The 21,040-nt window shown below is 49.5% G+C and overlaps 1 protein-coding gene across 1 annotated transcript in view; it reads right to left on the bottom strand.

Moving 5' to 3' along the window:
* TOR4A (torsin family 4 member A) overlaps positions 1-15,392 on the bottom strand; it is a 27,130-nt gene extending 11,738 nt beyond the window's left edge. The window contains exon 1 of the mRNA XM_075322955.1: positions 15,233-15,392. The gene's annotated coding sequence lies outside the window, so the exon portion shown is untranslated. The remainder of the gene's footprint in view (positions 1-15,232) is intronic.
* Positions 15,393-21,040: the final 5,648 nt, after the last annotated feature.

Here is a 21,040-nt window from a genome sequence, read left to right as displayed (position 1 = left end):
TTGTCCTCTTCTAGAGACTTGGTAAAGTATATAGCCCCGGTGTAAGGAGCAGTGGATGGGCGAGCATTGCTGTGTGCAGCGTGACAAGGAGGAGTATAGACTACTGCACCGCTGTGTGTTATGTCTTCTATGGGATTAGCTTGGATTAGCTGCACTGAGCCACTTTATTATTATATATCTTTAAAATAACCATTTATTCAAGATGAAAAAAGAGTTTCCATACATATAACAATGGACGAACTAACAGTGACATTTAGGGGAGGGAACCCTGTGCTCACGGGCTTACAGTCTACAGCAATAGTGTTTCTTATACCAATAGGACACCAGTGGATGGGGAAAAACCACTAAACTATCAGGGAATAGGTACAAATACCCTCTAGACCACCAGGAAATAGGTACACATAACACTAGAACACCAGATAATCGGTAGACATACCACTAGTTCATGAGGAAATGTGTTCAAATACCTCTAGGATACCAGTCAATAGCTACAAATAATGCTATACTAAAAGAGAAGGGATATACAAACCATTAAAACACCAGGGAATGGGTACAAATTACACTAGGCCACCAGGGAATGGGTACAAATAACATTGGACCACAAAGGAATGCACACACAGAACACTAGGACACCAGGTCATGAGTAGACATAGCACTAGGTAACCAGGGAATATGTTTAAATACTACTAACATACCAGGGAAATGAGTACACACTCCACTAGGTCACCAGGGAATATGTTTAAATACCACTAGGATACCAGGGAATGGATACAAAGGATGTTGGAGCACCAGAGAATGGGTACACAAGCCATTAGGTCACCAGGAAATGGGTACAAATAGCATTGGACCACAAAGGAATACATACATATAACACCAGGTAATGTGTATACATACCACCAGGGAATATGTATTAAATACCACTAGGATACCAGGGAATGGATACAAATGATACTAGAGCACCACAAAATGGTACACAAGCCATTAGGACACTAGGGAATGGTTACAAATTACACTGGACCACAAAGGAATGCACACACATAACACTAGGACACCAGGTCATGAGTAGACATAGCACCAGGTCACCAGGGAATATGTTTAATTACCACTAGGATACCAGGGAATGAATACAAAGGATATTGGAGCACCAGAGAATGGGTACACAAGCCATTAGGCCACCAGGGAATGGGTACAAATAGCATTGGAATACATACACATAACGCCAGATAATGAGTATACATACCACCAGGTCACCAGGGAATATGTTTAATTACCACTAGGATACCAGGGAATGGGTACAAATGATACTAGAGCACCACAAAATGGTACACAAGCCATTAGGACACTAGGGAATGGTTACAAATTACACTAGGCCACCAGGGAATGGGTACAAATACCTCTAGTACACCATGGAATGGGTACAAATAATACTAGCTCACTAAGGAATAGGCACACAAAACACTAGGCCTCCAGGGAATTGGTACAACTACCATAAGGCCAACAGGGAACAGGAACGAATGCCAATAAGTCTCCATGGATTGGGTACAAATGGCACAATTCACCAGGGAGCCGGGTATCAGGGCCTCTTCACTGTCATTAGAAGAAAGCTACATTATGTGATTCACATGCTGCGTTTTTATGTGTTTTTTTGAGTGCAGATCGGTCACAAGGTGTACTCACTTTACACACTTAGGAGTCTTTTTTCTTTTTCTTTTTCTTTACAATAAGAAGTTAATGTGGTGCAATGTGGCAGGAGCTGCGCTGCCCGAGGAGACGCCCGAGGTCACTGCACTAATGATATACTCATTGCTGACAACCGCAGCCGTCCTCTACACCTCCGTATTGTCTGACCCGCTCATTGGAACAAGCTTTTCGGGATCTCCTAAGTTCATGTGTCCAGCAATCATCTGGTAGGAAAAAAAAAGTCCTGCAAACACAGCTTCTTTGGTCATTCTGAAAAATCTGATTTATGCAGGATCTGTTTTGTTTTTTTTTACATTGGAGTCTATGGAAAACGGATCCGTTACCTGATTGCTATTTAGCCGTCCTTTTTTCTTGCATTTGTAACGGATCCAATTTTTGCTCACGGAGTTTAAGAACACGTGCGCACTAGAAATTGACTTTTTCTTAAGGAAAATCCCTCTGAAAGAATCCCGCACCCTCGGTAAAAAAACGCAACGAAATCTGCATTTGGTTTTACCGCGGTTTGGTGTGGATTTTCCACAGGTTGGTCCCTGCAGATTTTTACCATTATCTATGGCAAAAACAGCAGGGACCTGCGGAAAAAAAGTGACATGCACATTAATTCCGCAGCGGAAATTCCGTGGATAAATCCGCAGGTATAAAAAAACGCAGCATTTTTTAAAATCCATAGGTTTTGCTGGCGAATGACTGCAGAAATGTTAGACACATTTTCTGCAGCAAATCCGTGGTAAATCCGTAGCGTGCGCAATAGCCCAACATGGCTAAAAATTTTGTGAAATTGGTTTCGTTGCCCACCTTCTCGAAATTTTGCTGATTAACCCCCCCCCCCACCAGCGTGATTTACTGTATTTCTTTTTTTTTTAAAACGCACCACAAATTTTGTGAAAAAAAATAAATAGAATATGGGGTCTGTTTTATAATCTGGTGGTGTCTTACTGGGGAGGGGGGCAGAGGTGGTGGAGCGGGGGGGGGTCACAGGAGTCGGGCAGTGCTGGAGTATGGGGATGCTGCGGGCGGTGCAGAGGGGGGCCCAGATGCTCCCTGCGGACAGCTGTGCTGCAGCACTGGTCTGTGTTGGGCCGCGCTGCCCTGTACGGGGACTGCTCCGTGCTAGTACTGTGTGGCGCGGTGCTGCTTTGTGTCGGAGCTGTGCCGGGGCTGCTCTGTGCAGCAGGTGGTGGGGCACGGACCATTCTGAAGATGTCGACGATGAGGGCTTCAAATAAATGGCGGCCGCAGTCGGTGCGTGAGTAGATGAGAGCTTGAGCCAAGAGCTCCATCTGCACACGTGCGGACTCTGGACACCATTTATTTGAAGCCCTCACCGCCGACATCTTCAGAATGGTCCGCGCCACACAGCCCCGGCACAGAGTAGAGCCGCGCCACACAGCCCCGGCACAGAGCAGAGCCGCGCCACACAGCCCCGGCACAGAGCAGAGCCGCGCCACACAGCCCCGGCACAGAGCAGAGCCGCGCCACACAGCCCCGGCACAGAGCAGAGCCGCGCCACACAGCCCCGGCACAGAGCAGAGCCGCGCCACACAGCCCCGGCACAGAGCAGAGCCGCGCCACACAGCCCCCACACAGAGCAGAGCCGCGCCACACAGCCCCGGCACATAGCAGAGCCGCGCCACACAGCCCCGGCACAGAGCAGAGCCGCGCCACACAGCCCCGGCACAGAGCAGAGTCGCGCCACACAGCCCCGGCACAGAGCAGAGTCGCGCCACACAGCCCCGGCACAGAGCACAGTCGCGCCACACAGCCCCGGCACAGAGCACAGTCGCGCCACACAGCCCCGGCACAGAGCAGAGTCGCGCCACACAGCCCCGGCACAGAGCAGAGTCGCGCCACACAGCCCCGGCACAGAGCAGAGTCGCGCCACACAGCCCCGGCACAGAGCAGAGTCGCGCCACACAGCCCCGGCACAGAGCAGAGTCGCGCCACACAGCCCCGGCACAGAGCAGAGTCGCGCCACACAGCCCCGGCACAGAGCAGAGTCGCGCCACACAGCCCCGGCACAGAGCAGAGTCGCGCCACACAGCCCCGGCACAGAGCAGAGTCGCGCCACACAGCCCCGGCACAGAGCAGAGTCGCGCCACACAGCCCCGGCACAGAGCAGAGTCGCGCCACACAGCCCCGGCACAGAGCAGAGTCGCGCCACACAGCCCCGGCACAGAGCAGAGTCGCGCCACACAGCCCCGGCACAGAGCAGAGTCGCGCCACACAGCCCCGGCACAGAGCAGAGCCGCGCCACACAGCCCCGGCACAGAGCAGAGCCGCGCCACACAGCCCCGGCACAGAGCAGAGCCGCGCCACACAGCCCCGGCACAGAGCAGAGCTGCGCCACACAGCCCCGGCACAGTGTTATTGGGTGCACTGTTTTATTGAATTCAGTGGCTGGAAGGGCAAAAAAGTGGACCTAGAATTGACACGCTGCTGCTTCTTTTTTTTCTGTACCAAAAACTACAAGGAAAAAAGAAGCAGCATGTGCACAGCACTTCTGATTTGTTATCGACATTGCAGGGATAAGGACAGACATGCAGATTTGGGCAACAAACTGCACGCATCAAAAACTGCACTGTGTACACTGGGCCTAAAGAGCGTGACAACGTGCGCAGTCACATTCTGTGCCAGGAAATGCCGTCCTGTCAATCAATTCTCCAACTTCCCTTTCTTGACACATAGTCACCACAATTCATCAAAGTGGTGACAACGAGCGCCGACAGGGGCTGCGAGAGATAACGGATGGGGAACGGGGCGCTCAGGGGCGGGGGAGCTCAGGGGCGGGGCGCTCAGGGGCGGGGGAGCTCAGGGGCAGGGGCGCTCTGGAGCAGCCGATCACTGCCTATTTCGGCCATTAAAGAAATGTTACCTAAATTCTCAGATTGCAGTGCGATCGGCCATCTCATGTATATCTAATGTATATCGGCGCCTTTTGCCTCTCCCGATATTGATGAGAAGGAAACGGGCAGTGCGGATGCAAACGCCTGAATATTTTTGTGCAGCTGTCAGCCGCAAAGCAAAAGTATTGCCAAAGTTCACATTTACTATGGAAGAGCGAGTGCTTAGCTTGTTTGGTCTGCAGGCGGGAGATTTCTGCAGCAGCAAGCAGCCTCCCAGCCATATTCAATGAAGGGGGAAATAAGTGTGAGACCAGGTGTAATCTCTCAAGAAAAGCTCTACAACACCCGCCGGCCCGTGACACTTTTTCCTGTGAATTCCTGCTGTGGTTTGGTGACTTCTTTGGAATATTTTTATATTCATACAAATTTGTTACAACCCTGATTTGGAGGGAAACCTGTAGGTCAGGTCCGTCCGGCTGCCTGTGCGCTCTGGAGACGTGTTGCAATGTCCTAGCTGTGTAGACATGCCTCTTCCTTATTTTCAGTGGAGCAATATGTTTATAACGACATGTATTCTCCTCCTAATTATACCAGTCATTGTGTCAGTATAACAGTGCTGCTATAGTGCTTATATCATAGTGCCAGTCCCAGCGCCCGTATCGTAGCGTCCTCCCCGGCGCCCGTATCGTAGCGTCCTCCCCGGCGCCCGTATCGTAGCGTCCTCCCTGGCGCCCGTATCGTAGCGTCCTCCCCGGCGCCCGTATCGTAGCGTCCTCCCCAGCACCCGTATCGTAGCGTCCTCCCCAGCACCCGTATCGTAGCGTCCTCCCCAGCGCTCGTATCGTAGCGTCCTCCCCAGCGCCCGTATCGTAGCGTCCTCCCCAGCACCCGTATCGTAGCGTCCTCCCCAGCGCTCGTATCGTAGCGTCCTCCCCAGCGCTCGTATCGTAGCGTCCTCCCCAGCGCCCGTATCGTAGCGTCCTCTCCAGCGCCCGTATCGTAGCGTCCTCTCCAGCGCCCGTATCGTAGCGTCCTCCCCAGCGCCCGTATCATAGCGTAATTTCCAGCGCCCCTATCATAGCGCCAGAGTTTGCAGCACGTCAGGTACTTCATCATTTTTGCAGTGTCTTCCACCATTGAAATCAATGAGAAAAACTGATAAAGTGCGTTTTTGCCCTGCATTTTTCCTGCCAAGAGATGCAGAAAGATCAGAGTTACACACTCTCCCTGCCCATAGAGCTCGCTGGTGGAGGCTCAGTTCACTCATTCTGCAGCTGTCAATAGACCGGTGCTAGAAGGTAAATAGTAAAAATATTTAATGAAACTCAATTGCAAAAATTGCTTTTAGACTATAAGTAAAAACAAAAGTGACCCAGCAGGTGCCCATGCAAAATGTGTCATTAATCCCATTCTTTTTTGTTCTGCACACCATTACACCGTCAGCAGAGACGTTCTCAGAGTTTTGCTGACGAGTTCTCTCAGCGCCTTCCTGTGATACATCACTTTTTTTGGCCTAGTAAGGAGGAGGAAGAGCCTGTGACCACCCTGGTGTACAGTGCTGTGACCGGACCTGTGGTTAACCCCGCACCTTCCGGTGTTACTGTAACAGGATTGTTGTAAGGCTCCCGATATGCGATCACGCTGCCAACATCGTCATCAGTCCACCCCAGGACTGTGCTATATACAGGCGCAGACACCGACCACTTCACCTCCACTCACTCCTCACTACATCAACATCTCCACTGTGTATGATTGTATTTACAAAGTGAAAACAAAAAGGACGGAGGGAGGGACGGACGGAGGGAGGGACGGACGGACGGAGGGAGGGACGGAGGGAGGGACGGACGGAGGGAGGGACGGACGGAGGGATGGACGGACGGAAGGATGGACGGACGGAGGGATGGACGGACGGAGGGATGGACGGACGGAGGGATGGACGGACGGAGGGATGGACGGACGGAGGGATGGACGGACGGAGGGATGGACGGACGGAGGGATGGACGGACGGAGGGATGGACGGACGGACGGACGGAGGGACGGACGGACGGAGGGACGGACGGACGGAGGGACGGACGGACGGAGGGAGGGACGGACGGAGGGAGGGACGGACGGAGGGAGGGACGGACGGAGGGAGGGACGGACGGAGGGAGGGACGGACGGAGGGAGGGACGGACGGAGGGAGGGACGGACGGACGGAGGGACGGACGGACGGAGGGACGGACGGACGGAGGGACGGACGGACGGAGGGACGGACGGACGGAGGGACGGAGGGATGGACGGACGGAGGGACGGACGGACGGAGGGACGGACGGACGGAGGGACGGACGGACGGAGGGAGGGAGGGATAGATGGATGGAGGGAGGGATAGATGGATGGAGGGAGGGATAGATGGAGGGAGGGAGGGATAGATGGAGGGAGGGAGGGATAGATGGATGGAGGGAGAGAGGGATAGATGGAGGGAGGGAGGGATAGATGGATAGATGGAGGGATAGATGGGTGGATGGAGGGATAGATGGATGGAGGGCCTCCACGCCGGCCCCAGCACAGCGCCTGCCTCCTGTGACCCCTCTCCACCACCTCCCGGTAAGGTGCAGTCGGATTATAAGACACACCCCTCATTTTAAAAAAAGTGCGTCTTATAATCCAAAAAATACGGTAGATGACTAATGAGTGTAACGTGTGTATGACCCTATATATATATATATATATATATATATATATATATATATATATATATATATATATATATATATATATATATATATATATATATATAGGGTCATACACACGTTACACTCATTAGTCATCTACCGTATTTTTTGGATTATAAGACGCACTTTTTTTAAAATGAGGGGTGTGTCTTATAATCCGACTATATACATATATATACTTTTCATATGACTGTATATATATATATATACAGTCATATGAAAAAGTTTGGGCGCCCCTATTAATATTAACCTTTTTTCTTTATAACAATTTGGGTTTTTGCTATTTCAGTTTCATATATCTAATAACTGATGGACTGAGTAATATTTCTGGATTGAAATGAGGTTTATTGTACTAACAGAAAATGTGCAATCCGCATTTAAACAAAATTTGACCGGTGCAAAAGTATGGGCACCTCAACATAAAAGTGACATTAATATTTTGTAGATCCTCCTTTTGCAGAAATCACGGCCTCTAGTCACTTCCTGTAGCTTTTAATGAGTTCCTGGATCCTGGATGAAGGTAGATTTGACCATTCCTGTTTACAAAACAATTCCAGTTCAGTTAAGTTTGATGGTCGCTGAGCATGGACAGCCGCTTCACATCATCCCACAGATTTTCAATGATATTCAGGTCTGGGGACTGGGATGGCCATTCCAGAACATTGTAATTGTTCCTCTGCATGAATGCCTGAGTAGATTTGGAGCGGTGTTTTGGATCATTGTCTTGCTGAAATATCCATCCCCTGCGTAACTTCAACTTCGTCACTGGTTCTTGCACATTATTGTCAAGAATCTGCTGATACTGAGTTGAATCCATGCGACCCTCAACTTTAACAAGATTCCCGATGCCGGCATTGGCCACACAGCCCCAAAGCATGATGGAACCTTCACCAAATTTTACTGTGGGTAGCAAGTGCTTTTCTTGGAATGCCGTGTTTTTTTGCCTCCATGCATAACGCCTTTTTATATGACCAAACAACTCAATCTTTGTTTCATCCGTCCACAGGACCTTCTTCCAAAATGTAACTGGCTTGTCCAAATGTGCTTTTGCATACCTCAGGTGACTCTCTTTGTGGCGTGCTTGCAGAAACGGCTTCTTTCGCATCACTCTCTCATACAGCTTCTCCTTGTGCAACATGCGCTGTATTGTTGACCGATGCACAGTGACACCATCTGCAGCAAGATGATGCTGCAGGTCTTTGGAGGTGGTCTGTGGATTGTCCTTGACTGTTCTCACCATTCTTCTTCTCTGCCTTTCTGATATTTTTCTTGGCCTGCCACTTCTGGGCTTAACAAGAACTGTACCTGTGTTCTTCCATTTCCTTACTATGTTCCTCACAGTGGAAACTGACAGTGTAAATCTCTGAGACAACTTTTTGTACCTTCCCCTGAACAACTATGCTGAATAATCTTTGTTTTCAGATTATTTGAGAGTTGTTTTGAGGAGCCCATGATGCCACTCTTCATAGGAGATTCACATAGGAGAACAACTTGCAAGTGGCCACCTTAAATACCTTTTCTCATGATTGGATACACCTGCCTATGAAGTGCAAAGCTCAATGAGGTTACAAAACCAATTTAGTGCTTTAGTAAGTCTGTAACAAGTAGTTAGGAGGGTTCAAATCAAGAAATTGATAAGGGTGCCCATACTTTTGCACCGGTCAAATTTTGTTTGCACATTTTCTGTTAGTACAATAAACCTCATTTCAATCCAGAAATATTACTCAGTCCATCAGTTATTAGATATATGAACCTGAAATAGCAAAAACCCAAATTGTTATAAAGAAACAAGGTTAACATTAATAGTGGTGCCCAGATTTTTTCATATGACTGTATATATATATATATATATATATATATATATATATATATATATATATATATATATATATATATATATGTATATGTATGTGTGTGTGTGTGTGTGTGTATATATATATATATATATATATATATATATATATATATAATGTATGTGTATGTATACTGTGAATTTTATTCTGTGATGTTTATGGTTGAGGAAGAGGAGGTTTATATCTTTGAAACGTGTAGCAAATGAATAAAGGAAAAATCTGACCGCGCCTATTTATCGCTCCTAATTTTTTATCCATTTATCTGCGGAGGACGGAGCGATTTGAGCTGCGGGGGGTGTTTGTTAGTCGTGCCTGCTGCACTGCCCCATAGCTGAGCCTGCCACAAAGGCCTTGCGTTACCCATGGGTGAATTGATTCACCCCCTGCAGCGCCTCTGTGTTTTTTTTGTAGTTTTCTACAAAAAATAAATAGAGGACTAGAAAGACGTGAAAGATGGATATGGTATAGATATTAGAATTACAGAATATTTTATATTTACAATAGCACTTCTGCATTATAGGGGACACACCCAAAATAACATAAAGGATGTAATATTTATGCAATTTCTTAAAATAACTATATAACCATAAAAGTAGAGCTTCTCATGAGACTCCGTCGCCTCAAAATTGACCATGAAAGACCCAAGTGTGGGCGGTCGCTTGTTGCCCCGGTCTTGGGTAAGGTAAGACTGTTTTGTATAATGCAGCCGTAAGGGTATGTGCACACACAGCTTTTTTTTTTTACCGCGTTTTTGGGCTCAAAAGTGGTTGACTTTGCTTTCCCAGCAAAGTCTATGACTTTTCATTTTTGCTGTCCGCACATCGCTTCTTTTTAAAGCTGCGTTTTTGAAGTGAAAAAAAAAAAAAAAATGGTCATGTCAATTCTTTTCTCTGTTTTGCTGTGTTTTTACACCCATCCAATGCGAAAAATGCAGAAAAACACAGTGGTGAAAAACGCAGCGAAACTCAACCAAAAACGCAGCATTTTTGCAGCATTTTTGATGCCACAAAAATTGGTTAGGTGGGCACATAGCCTAAATGTCGGACTCTTCCTCCTACTTCTCTGCATCATTTCTATCCAGCCGGGGATCTGAGGAGGGGAGAATGGCGCATAGATCATGCCGGGGCCTGGTTACCTCCTCGTACCTATCACTTACAGCCTCCCAGCCGAGATATGCAAGGCAGACACCTTTGGCGGTATAATTGTTAAAGGGGAAAAAAATCAGTAACTCTGGCTTTCCTCACTCCTACACTTCTGGCGCTGCTTACTTTTGTACTTGAGCAGTGGTAATGACATCTACGCCCCGCCAGGATGTGCGGCCCAGCAGCGGGTATTGTACACCCCGTCAGGATGTGCAGCCCAGCAGTGGGTATTGTACACCCCGTCAGGATGTGCGGCCCAGCAGTTGGTATTGTACACCCTGTCAGGATGTGCGGCCCAGCAGCGGGTATTGTACACCCCGCCAGGATGTGTGGCCCAGCAGCGGGTATTGTACACCCCGTCAGGATGTGCGGCCCAGCAGCGGGTATTGTACTCCCCGTCAGGATGTGCGGCCCAGCAGTTGGTATTGTACACCCCGCCAGGATGTGTGGCCCAGCAGCGGGTATTGTACACCCCGTCAGGATGTGCGGCCCAGCAGCGGGTATTGTACACCCCGTCAGGATGTGCGGCCCAGCAGCGGGTATTGTACACCCCGTCAGGATGTGCAGCCCAGCAGTGGGTATTGTACACCCCGTCAGGATGTGCGGCCCAGCAGCGGGTATTGTACTCCCCGTCAGGATGTGCGGCCCAGCAGCAGGTATTGTACACCCCGTCAGGATGTGCGGCCCAGCAGCAGGTATTGTACTCCCCGTCAGGATGTGCGGCCCAGCAGCGGGTATTGTACTCCCCGTCAGGATGTGCGGCCCAGCAGCAGGTATTGTACACCCCGTCAGGATGTGCGGCCCAGCAGCAGGTATTGTACTCCCCGTCAGGATGTGCGGCCCAGCAGCGGGTATTGTACACCCCGTCAGGATGTGCGGCCCAGCAGCAGGTATTGTACTCCCCGTCAGGATGTGCGGCCCAGCAGCGGGTATTGTACTCCCCGTCAGGATGTGCGGCCCAGCAGCGGGTATTGTACTCCCCGTCAGGATGTGCGGCCCAGCAGTGGATATTGTGCACCCCGTCAGGATGTGCGGCCCAGCAGCGGGTATTGTACTCCCCGTCAGGATGTGCGGCCCAGCAGTGGGTATTGTGCACCCCGTCAGGATGTGCGGCCCAGCAGCGGGTATTGTACTCCCCGTCAGGATGTGCGGCCCAGAAGTGGGTATTGTGCACCCCGTCAGGATGTGCGGCCCAGCAGTGGGTATTGTGCACCCCGTCAGGATGTGCAGCCCAGAAGTGGGTATTGTGCACCCCGTCAGGATGTGCGGCCCAGCAGCGGGTATTGTACTCCCCGTCAGGATGTGCGGCCCAGCAGTGGGTATTGTGCACCCCGTCAGGATGTGCGGCCCAGCAGCGGGTATTGTACTCCCCGTCAGGATGTGCGGCCCAGCAGTGGGTATTGTGCACCCCGTCAGGATGTGCGGCCCAGCAGCGGGTATTGTACACCCCGTCAGGATGTGCGGCCCAGCAGCGGGTATTGTACGCCCCGTCAGGATGTGCGGCCCAGCAGTGGGTATTGTACACCCCGTCAGGATGTGCGGCCCAGCAGCGGGTATTGTACTCCCCGTCAGGATGTGCGGCCCAGCAGTGGGTATTGTGCACCCCGTCAGGATGTGCGGCCCAGCAGCGGGTATTGTACTCCCCGTCAGGATGTGCGGCCCAGAAGTGGGTATTGTGCACCCCGTCAGGATGTGCGGCCCAGCAGTGGGTATTGTGCACCCCGTCAGGATGTGCGGCCCAGCAGTGGGTATTGTACACCCCGTCAGGATGTGCGGCCCAGCAGTGGGTATTGTGCACCCCGTCAGGATGTGCGGCCCAGCAGTGGGTATTGTACACCCCGTCAGGATGTGCAGCCCAGAAGCGGGTATTGTACTCCCCGTCAGGATGTGCGGCCCAGCAGCGGGTCTTGTACGCCCCGTCAGGATGTGCGGCCCAGCAGCGGGTCTTGTACGCCCCGCCAGGATGTGCGGCCCAGCAGCGGGTCTTGTATGCCCCGCCAGGATGTGCGGCCCAGCAGTGGGTATTGTACACCCCGCCAGGATGTGCGGCCCAGCAGTGGGTATTGTACACCCCGTCAGGATGTGCGGCCCAGCAGCGGGTCTTGTATGCCCCGCCAGGATGTGCGGCCCAGAAGCGGGTATTGTACACCCCGTCAGGATGTGCGGCCCAGCAGCGGGTCTTGTATGCCCCGCCAGGATGTGCGGCCCAGCAGTGGGTATTGTACACCCCGCCAGGATGTGCGGCCCAGCAGTGGGTATTGTACACCCCGCCAGGATGTGCGGCCCAGCAGTGGGTATTGTACACCCCGTCAGGATGTGCGGCCCAGCAGCGGGTCTTGTATGCCCCGCCAGGATGTGCGGCCCAGAAGCGGGTATTGTACACCCCGTCAGGATGTGCAGCCCAGCAGCGGGTCTTGTATGCCCCGCCAGGATGTGCGGCCCAGCAGCAGGTATTGTACACCCCGCCAGGATGTGTGGCCCAGCAGTGGGTATTGTACACCCCGTCAGGATGTGCGGCCCCGTTCGGATGTGTGCCCAGTCAGCGGGTATCTCGCACCTGTCTACTAGACATTGCCTGTGATAATGCGCTCTCCCCTCCCTATGTAATAGTGCGCGACGCTGCAAGAAACCTTTGCTCCACCCCATAACCAGTCCACACAACACTTCTGTCCATCACCTGTCACTGGGCTGGGGGGGGCGAGTATAGAGGAGTCGGCAGAGACCACCGCTTCTAACATGCAGAGTTGCATTTTCTTGGTCTGAACTTCCGTGCCCCTTTTAAAGGACCCAAAGCAGACCCCTCAAACCCTCCTTGTCAGATGAGGGGAGGATGGATAGCTACATGCATAGGAGGAAGGATTGCAGGACATCATTTTCTTTTTTTCTACAGCAATCTCTAATGCATATTTATTACTAGCCTAGACATTGCAAACCTGACTATGTGATATATAAAATCTCCTCCTATATTAAAGGGTTTGTCACTATTTTATTTTTTCTTCTAATACCTCATTCCATTGTTTTTGGGTTTTTTTCCTCAGCCCCGGAGTGGCGCTTTAATTGTAAGCCCCCTGTCATATACTCGCTGTCCGGAGTCTTCACCTTTTACCAACGCTGCACCATCTTGTGACAGTAACATCTGACTGGCCGGAAGTCCGAAATTACATCGCAAGCTCCCAATGCATCTCTGAGAGGCCAGAACGAGTCTCCCATAGAGGCCAGAACGAGTCTCCCATAGAGGCCAGAACGAGTCTCCCATAGAGGCCAGAACGAGTCTCCCATAGAGGCCAGAACGAGTCTCCCATAGAGGCCAGAACGAGTCTCCCATAGAGGCCAGAACGAGTCTCCCATAGAGGCCAGAACGAGGCTCCCATAGAGGCCAGAACGAGGTTCTCAAAGAGGCCAGAACGAGGTTCTCAAAGAGGCCAGAACGAGGTTCTCAAAGAGGCCAGAACGAGGTTCTCAAAGAGGCCAGAACGAGGTTCTCAAAGAGGCCAGAACGAGGCTCTCAAAGAGGCCAGAACGAGGCTCACATAGAGGCCAGAACAAGGGTGTCCTAGAGATGCAATGAATTGTGACCTCCGCCTCCTTGAAACATTAAAGCTGACGGTAGGTCACAAATCGCCGAGACCAACCGGAGTTTTGGCGATAGAAGACAAAGCCGCCAGAGGCCAGAGCAAGGCACTCATAGAGGCCAGAGCGAGGCTCTCGTAGAGGCCAGAGCGAGGCTCTCGTAGAGGCCAGAGCGAGGCTCTCGTAGAGGCCAGAGCGAGGCTCTCGTAGAGGCCAGAGCGAGGCTCTCGTAGAGGCCAGAGCGAGGCTCTCGTAGAGGCCAGAGCGTGGCTGTCGTAGAGGCCAGAACGTGGCTGTCGTAGAGGCCAGAACGTGGCTGTCGTAGAGGCCAGAACGTGGCTGTCGTAGAGGCCAGAACGTGGCTGTCGTAGAGGCCAGAACGTGGCTGTCGTAGAGGCCAGAACGTGGCTGTCGTAGAGGCCAGAAGGAGGCTGTCATAGAGATGCAGTGAATTGTGACCTGTAAAAATGAGCCTATAGTAATCTACAAATAAAAAAAGACAAAACAAAAGTTGGATATCTCCCAGACCCCATTTCCCAGGCATTTTTCTCACTTCCTCTTCTAGTGGGGGACAACACGCGACCGCTGCAGTCAGTCTAAGGCCTATTGATTGGCTGCAGCTGCGACATTCATTCTGAGCCAGGAAAGATCCAGCTCGGGGGGAAAAAACAGCCTCAGCGCACACTGACTGCAGCGGTCACGTACCATCCCCCGACACACAAGAGAACAAAGAAAATGACAGAGGATGAACGGCGGCGGGAGTAATACAGGGGTCTGGCAGTTAAGTATCCACGCTTTTTGGTTTTATTTAGATTTTAAGCCGTGAAATATAGTAAACGACCCCAATAAATCCTGTGATTTCCCTACGCTGAAAAATTACATTGTGACGCGGAAGGTCGGGACGTTTTCATGTATGTCCCAACACATAGTGTGCTGGAGGCCGGCATCTACATCACCTTTACCACCTCTGTGTGATCTGCACAGCACACGGAGGACATTTGGGCCATTGTCCTTCTATAGACCATTGTCCGGACCCATGTGAATCATAAGAAAGTGCAAACCTGCCGCTGACCCTAAGGACGCAGGCTATAGAAGAAGGGGTCAGACAGGCGGCGGTGGGGGGCGGAAAAGTCGCACTCAATTCAGGAAACAGATCAAGAGGTTTTTTTGGATTTTTTTTTTGCAGATTTAGGGCCCAGGGCAAAGTCTGCTCTGCAGTGCCCCTAATATATCAGATCAGGACCTCCTCCCCTTCCACAATCGCCCATGTCCCTGGCCCCCAGTGCACAGGGTAAGTCCTACCATCTGTGGTCGCACTACATGTCCCAGCATACACCATAGCAGGTATGACATCCTATATACACCATACTAGTGCACTGTTATATCCCGCATCCCCCCAGCTGCTTACATACCTGTGCCCACCTCACACCCTGCGGCCCGCCTGGCACTGCTGCTGCGCTCTGCTGCTGCCGGGGCTCATCCTGATCTGAGCTCTGGAGGCGCTGATAACAGCGAGAACGAAGCAGAATTCGCCTCCCCCAGACACGGCTCACACTCAACTTCTGCAAATACTAGGAAGAAACTAGTGAAATGTATCCCAGCCCCCAGGAATGTCCGCCTCTCCAGAGGCCACGCGCCGGAATGCTTCACATAGAGAGCGACTGATCCTCAGGTGCATGCGTGTAAAGAGCAGCGCCCCTTTATGTATCCGGGGAACGTATTCGCCCCTTTATGTATCCGGGGAACGTATTCGCCCCTTTATATATCCGGGGATCGTATTCGCCCCTTTATATATCCGGGGATCGTATTCGCCCCTTTATGTATCCGGGGAACGTATTCGCCCCTTTATGTATCCGGGGAACGTATTCGCCCCTTTATATATCCGGGGATCGTATTCGCCCATTTATGTATCCGGGGATCGTATTCGCCCCTTTATGTATCCGGGGAACGTATTCGCCCCTTTATGTATTCGCCCCTTTATGTATCCGGGGATCGTATTCGCCCCTTTATATATCCGGGGATCGTATTCGCCCCTTTATATATCCGGGGATCGTATTCGCCCCTTTATATATCCGGGGATCGTATTCGCCCCTTTATATATCCGGGGATCGTATTCGCCCCTTTATATATCCGGGGATCGTATTCGCCCCTTTATATATCCGGGGATCGTATTCGCCCCTTTATATATCTGGGGATCGTATTCGCCCCTTTATATATCCGGGGATCGTATTCGCCCCTTTATATATCCGGGGATCGTATTCGCCCCTTTATGTATCTGGGGATCGTATTCGCCCCTTTATGTATCCGGGGATCGTATTCGCCCCTTTATATATCTGGGGATCGTATTCGCCCCTTTATGTATCCGGGGATCGTATTCGCCCCTTTATATATCCGGGGAGCGTATTCGCCCCTTTATATATCTGGGGAGCGTGTTTTTAGCATCTGTTCCTAGGAAAAGCTTGACCGTAAATATTCTCTATACATCCTCCATAGATTATGTATCCGGCTGAGCCTGAAACTTCACCGATATTGTGAAAATGTATCTGTGTGATCATCAGATAAACCCGGATGACACCAAAGCTATATAAGTACAAAGATGGAGGTCACCAGATTAAGAAATAACGAGCGGTACACTGTAAACTTCCTTTAAAGGGAACCATTCGGCACGTTTTTACATATGGATATAGGGGACTGAGTGTATAGATGCTTCTCCCCCAATAATAACACTTTCCTTTGTAGAGATCCGATTTGCCAGTCATTAGAAATCCAGCATAGAAGTTATATCATGCAGGAAGTGCACTGGGGGCGTGTCAGTGCACTTGGGTTGCTCATTTCTAGTGCAGTGACACGCCCACAGTGCACTTCCTGCATAATTTGTATATGACTTCATGCAAGATTTCTCATCAGATCGCTACAAAAAAAGGTATCTTTTTAATTGGATAGACAAGTCTGCTGTTCCATATCTAAAAATGTGCCAACAGGGACCCTGACAACTGGGCTTGTGATGTCTCCTCTCCATTCATTGTCTATGGGACTGCTGGAGACATTATGTACATTTGTCTAAATCCAGCCATCCCATAGTTCGTATGGGACTGCTGGAGACATTATGTACATATGTCTATCTCCAACAGTCCCATAGACCATGATCTCTCCATTCATTGTCTATGGGACTGCTGAGGACATTATGTACATTTGTCTTTCTCCAGCAGTCCCATAGACCGGGACCTCTCCATTCATTGTCTATGGGACTGCTGGAGACATCTTATACATTTGTGTAAATCCAGCAGTCTCCTAGACCATGACCTTTCTATTCATTGTCTACAGGACTGCTGGAGACATTATGTACATATGTCTATTTCCAACAGTCCCATAGACCATGATCTCTCCATTCATTGTCTATGGGACTGCTGGAGACATTATGCACACTTGTCTATTTCCAGCAGTCCCATAGACCATGACCTCTCCATTCATTGCCTATTGGACTGCTGAAGACATTATGTACATTTGTCTTTCTCCAGCAGTCCCATAGACCGGGGCCTCTCCATTCATTGTCTATGGGACTGCTGAAGACATTATGTACATTTGTCTTTCTCCAGCAGTCCCATAGACCGGGGCCTCTCCATTCATTGTCTATCGGACTGCTGGAGATAATATATACATTTGTCTAAATCCAGCAGTTCCATAGACCATGATTTCTCGATGTATTGTCTATGGGACTGCTGAAGACATTATGCACACTTGTCTATTTCCAGCAGTCCCATAGACCGTGACCTCTCCATTCATTGCCTATTGGACTGCTGAAGACATTATGTACATTTGTCTTTCTTCATCAGTCCCATAAAGCGTGACCTCTCCATTCATTGTCTATGGGACTGCTGAAGACATCATGCACATTTGTCTAAATCAAACAGTCCCATAAACCGTGACCTCTCCATTCATTGTCTATGGAACTGCTGAAGACATTATGTACATTTGTCTTTCTTCATCAGTCCCATAAAGCGTGACCTCTCCATTCATTGTCTATGGGACTGCTGGAGACATCATGCACATTTGTCTAAATCAAACAGTCCCATAAACCGTGACCTCTCCATTCATTGTCTTTGAGACTGCTAGAGACATTATGTACATTTGTCTTTATGCAGCAGTCCCATAGACTGTGACCTCTCCATTCATTGTCTATGGGACTGCTGGAGACATCATGTACATTTGTCTAAATCCAACAGTCCCATAAACCGTGACCTCTCCATTCATTGTCTATGGAACTGCTGGAGACATTATGTACATTTGTCTAAATCCAGCAGTCCCATAGATCTTGACTGAATCGGGGGTGCTGCATTTTGACGGGACTTATCGGGGATCTGTTCTCGGAATCACAGCGGTCGGACTCCTACCAATCAGAAAGTTATCTCCTTTCCCGTTAGGAATACTCCATTAATGTTCTCATTCAATGACCGCAAACTAATATCTGAGGAATGGAAATATACAGAAGGGAATTTACTAATACTGGCATTACTTACACTAATTAAATAAGGCGTGCCAATTTTACTAATACGCCCATGTCTATATATTCTGGGCATCTTTGCCCGTCTATGCTCCAGCATTGCGCCATTATTTACTATAGTATTGTTTTTTTTATCCTTTCCATAGAATCTTATAGGCACCAACTGTCATCTCATATCTCAGTAATGGGAAATAATAAATATACTGTTACTCTTTAAGACATTTATTTATGGAAATCATTCATAGTCTTTATCATGTTCCTTAAAGGGCAATCCGCAGCGTAGGAGTATACTGTAAACTACATGAACCATTAGCTATAAATACCTCGAGGCCCCAATGCCACCATGCTGGAGAAGTAACACCAGACACGATGTCTGCAGATTTTATGCATTGAGTAATAAGCTGAACGGCGTGAAGGATAAAGGTTAGAACGTCGCACATGGCGTCCAGATCCGCAGCGAACAGCGCCAGAAACCGACGCCATAGAGAGTAGAAAGCAGCACTGCCGCCATGACATGTTGTCAGATCTGCGAGCATGGATCAGAGGTTTGCAGGAGGCTGGGAAAGTTGGGTGAGGCGATGCGATCGGCTGTCTGGCACGAGCCTATGAATTTCTGTGTTGGGTATTTACAGCGCAGTCATTAAGTGGAGACCCCACGCAGAAGCGATGATATTCTGCAGCATCCTCCGCGAGCCTCACATTTTATAAACATCTGACCGTGCCGGGACAAAACCTCTCTCTACTTCTGTGTAAACACTCTTTATGGAGCCAATAAACCGCGCCAACGCAAGCTCTCTTCCCCTTTTACCACTGCACTTGGCGGGTGCAGAGCATACCATCACAGAGGTCACATATGAGCACTTAAGATATAGTTAGGGGGGTATTGTAGAACTGCACACGCCATAGAGCCTAAAAAATCCACCATCCCTGGTGTCTAATACAGTACCAGACAAGTGTTTGGACACCCCCATCCTTACAGCTGTTTTCCTTATTGTGCATGTTGAAAATTCAGACTTCTTATTTGTGGTCTTCAGTATTGGCTTCGACGAAGGCCGCTTCTCACAGTCTCCTCTAGACAGAGGATGTTGAGACCTGTTTGCTACTTAGGTGCCTGGGGCTGTTATCTGAGTTGATGTCAAATTGTGGTTTCTGAGGCTCGAAACTTTGATGAACTTATCCTCTGCAGCAGAGGTCATTCTTGGTCTAACTTTCCTGCAAGTAATCGAAATGACAGGGAGTTACTGTCATGGCCGTCTCTCTTGAGTAAGAGACTATTGAGGGGTTCAGGGCTAGAGCCCTTCATTTATTAAATATTAAAAAATAAAAATAAAAAAGAAAGATTTGTTTCATTTTCCTTTCTTTTGATGAGTAAAGGGTTAATATCAGTTTCTCCTTGCCAGCAGCATACTCATTACCTCTCCTCAGGTGCTTCCAGTTTGGAACCACTCCCAGTTCCTATATATACCCTATTCTCCCAGTAGAGGGGGCCAGTTATTCTTATCCATTTGGAAGCTAGGCCTTGAGGTGGAAGGAGCTGGTGGACCCCTTATTGCACGTTGCAGTCTTGGTTCTGACTGCAGCCGTGTGTTGGGCCTTTGTCATGTGTTGTTATCCTCTGTCTGTCTTTCTTTCCCTGTTGTTGTACTAGTGCAGTGGTGGGGCTAACGTTCCTCACCTGCCAGCTCACTAGCCAGGGTTGTTACATGGTCTGCCAGGGTATCGGGTATCCTGTTCGGCAACAGGTACAGAGCCTTTATATAGGGACTGGCTGGGAGTGCAGAATACATCGACCGGACAAAATGTTGCTGGTTAGCGGTAGTTTAACACCGCACATCGTGCATCTTTACTCTGCTAAGCCGGAGCAATAATACTGCACCTGTCCTTGAAGTGCGTGGGGTTAGCAATAATGTGTGATAATCTTCATTCACTGACACAAAGGAACATTGTTCTCCCAGGATATTTACTGCATTTGTGGCTTACATTAAAGGGACACTAGTCCGTCTTATCTGCCTCTGCTTTGTAGTTGAATGCAATCTATCTCTCGATGTTATCAGCCGTTTTAGGCAATGCAGTGTTTAATTGTTGATACACATGGCTCGAAGTCTAAAACCCTTCCCCGCTCCACATAATTACTTTATATCACATATTTTCTGTTCTGAGCGCCCCGAGGTGCGTTTACATCATATGTGTGACTGATATGTGTATATATATATATATATATATATATATATATATATATATATATATAAGCAGGGTTACGTCATTGGGGTTACTTGCCCTTTAAGTGCTATTGACTATTGGGCTCTCAGGCATAGGAGGGGTGTAAAGTTAGAAAGGTTATTAGGGATCGCACATGTTTTCGTTCTGACCGAATTCCTGCAGAGAAATCTAACATATCTTCTTTGGTCCCAGACTTGAATATTCTGGAACAGCTTTTTGGCCAATTGTATTTTCTATTGTTAATGTTCACTCAGGAATTTAGTAATGTGCGAGGGGGGTAATTGGGGTGTGGGGCTCCATGCACAGACTGTCAGCCAAGTCTGTCAATATAGGCGTGTTCAGTCGACTTTCGTCTGATGTGTAGGGGCACCTTAATTGTGAGCACAAGGCATGTACATACTCTGCTGTGCAGACAGCTCTGCACCACGTATGTACTTACCTCTGCTGTACAGGAGCTCTGCACCACGTATGTACTTACCTCTGCTGTACAGGAGCTCTG

Source organism: Anomaloglossus baeobatrachus, chromosome 9 (genome assembly GCF_048569485.1).
Source record: "Anomaloglossus baeobatrachus isolate aAnoBae1 chromosome 9, aAnoBae1.hap1, whole genome shotgun sequence".
NCBI lineage: Eukaryota > Metazoa > Chordata > Amphibia > Anura > Aromobatidae > Anomaloglossus > Anomaloglossus baeobatrachus.
The sequence above is the reverse complement of the archived record's forward strand: the minus strand, read 5'-3'. Positions and strand labels throughout refer to the sequence as shown.